This window comes from Lolium rigidum, chromosome 2 (assembly GCF_022539505.1).
Source record: "Lolium rigidum isolate FL_2022 chromosome 2, APGP_CSIRO_Lrig_0.1, whole genome shotgun sequence".
In the NCBI taxonomy this organism is placed as follows: Eukaryota; Viridiplantae; Streptophyta; class Magnoliopsida; order Poales; family Poaceae; genus Lolium; species Lolium rigidum.
Window position 1 is genome coordinate 259,397,342 of NC_061509.1, and position 2,638 is coordinate 259,399,979.

General features: G+C 44.3%; 1 pseudogene; it reads right to left on the reverse strand.

Moving 5' to 3' along the window:
- Positions 1-220: 220 nt before the first annotated feature.
- Positions 221-1,937, reverse strand: LOC124690823 (annotated as a pseudogene).
- Positions 1,938-2,638: the final 701 nt, after the last annotated feature.

The following is a 2,638-nucleotide window of genomic DNA, read 5'->3' on the forward strand; positions in this document are numbered from 1 at the left end:
TGACATTCTGAACTTTACCTGAATGTGTGGTAAAGAAAGTAAGTAATTGAGACACTCTTATATGTTCAGAAAATCAGATGTATTACTTGATAACATGTAATCCTGCACTGCAGTAGCCAAACAATCTCTTGTAATACACTAAATTCGTAGCCAAGAGACTTCAAAATCAAGTATGAAACACAAGGTATGAGGTTGGTGTCAGAGCAGCTAAGATCATTCATTAATCACTAAAGATACAGATGGTTGATTTGTCTTCACCAAAGAGAACTTGAGACCATACCTCAATTGGAAGACCAAGCTCTGAACCTAGATCACACATTATGGCAACCCCAGTTTGGACCACATGTCCAAACATAAATGTTGACCACTGCAGGCTTTTATTTGGATTCCTGGCACCAGATTTTTTAGACGAAGGGATAAAGATGGGTGAGGATTTGAATATACACAGTATAAAAATGATATTCAGAACAGAGAAAACAAATATGCAGAAATAGTGAGCCGTAGGATTCCAAGTTTCTTACATCCAAAACCAATATAGCATACTGCAAAACCTCCTCCTCTTTGGGAACTCCACTGTACCCTTCATAATTTCCTAGCTCTGCGGCATATCCCGAATCTCGAACAAGGGAATAAGATTGATCTGTTATCATCTTAATTAACTTTTACAACTTATCTAAAAGACTTGGAAGAAACTTAAGTTTACCGTGTCAGCAGATATGACACTCGCACCACCACCTGCAATCAGTGTCCAAATGCGACCTTTCAAGTTCAGAGCGTTAAATTTTAGTGATGCACCTGTCTAAAATAATGACAAATGTTATATTACATGTATCTACCTTCAGTATTAACTGAAGCAATGGCATATTATGTCCGTATAATTGAACTTAAGACAAAATGTGGACTCTAATAATATTCATAGGAACCTGACTTTAGAAGAACGAAAAGAACAAAATATATGTATACCTTCTCATCCAGTTCATGGATGTAAACTTTTTGAAACAGGCTCATGACTCTTCCGAAAGGCAGCGGGAACTCAAGGTTACTCCACCTGTAAATTGAAAACAATGGTCAGAATGATATGTTCAGAAAAAAGACACTACTCCATAAGCTATACTCATACTTCTTCAAGTTCTTGAAAGCAGTTGTGTCATCCAGTTCACCTATGTCCACAGGTACGGTTCCCCATTTACCAGGATCAATGGATTCATCTCCATGAATGAGAAACCCAAGTCTGCAGTAAGAATAAATGGTTATAAAATGATTTGGACGGCAAAAACTTCAGTTTGTGTGCATAGGCAAGTGCAGGTTACATTAGAATATATCAGTCAACCATGCATTCGACGGAATAAAATTCAGTCAAACATAAACATATCGTACTTAAATAAAACAATGGCACTGAAAAATTAAATTTGGGACAACTCACAAAAAATACATATGAATACAAAGTCTGCACTATAATACCAATGATTGCATCATGAATTTTGGCCAAAAGGCGAAGTGTTTTAGCATGATCAACTTGGCATAGAATTTTTTTCAAATACCTTGTATGCAGAAGGATTGATGGCTGGGACATACACCTCTTCAATATTTAACAGGGGCCTAAGCTTACCTCATCACATGTGGTGGAGGAGATCTGGGGATGGCTGGTATGGAGCTGCACCTGAGGACGGGAGAGGAGATAAAAGAGAGATGCAGTTTGAACCGTGTGGCCGCGTGGACGTCGCTGGCATCGGCGGGAGCGGCGGCCTGCGTCCCTCGGCGATGTAGACGGCGACGGCGACGCGCCGAGGTCGGCTACGGTGGCATCGGTGCCCAGCACGACGTGCTCCGGCCACAGGCTCCGCTCCACTCATGTTCACCAGCAGCCGCGTGAGCAGCGGCGCGGGCCTCTCCGAAAGAACCGCCGCCACCGGGTTGCCCAACAGCGCCGCCACCATCGCACGGGATGGGGGTCGCGCGGGTGGAGGAGGAACCAGATCGCGTGGAGGGGGAGGCAGAGGCGGCTAGGGCTGGAACTGGAAGATTTTATTACCCAACATGGGTGGCTGCATACTAGAAGGATTTTGCCTTCTACAGTCTAGCTTTTCCTTTTATTTCACTTTGTACTCCTGTGAACTAGAACTTTCAGCGGCTGTGTGCATCCTTGTTATGCAGAGGCCGGGTGTAATACTTGACTTGAGTAATAATAAAGCGCCCTTTATCGAAAAAAGAAATGAGATGGGGGTCGTCAGAAGAGCGAAGGGGGCGCGACCAGGTTGCAAGAGGTGGGCCTGGCCCATGTGACGCATGCGGGCGGTCGACGAGCGGGACGACGAAAGGAACGGGGAACGACCAAACGTATTGGCAGAATACGGAAACAGTTTAGACTTTTTAAGTAGTAGAGAAAATGGAAAAAAATGTGTAAATCATATACAACATGGTTGTATCTACAACATCAACAAAAATTTGAGATGGAAAGCAACAACCTAACAACTATGCCTGGGCATATCTCGGGCCGGGCCGGGCCAAGGAAAGCCCGACCCCTAAAGTTTACGCCCAGGCCCGACCCAGCCCGACCCGGCCCAACGGGATTCATGATTTTCCAGGCCCGAGCCCGACCCGACACTGATATTTTCATAGCGATCTTAGCAGCAGAAAT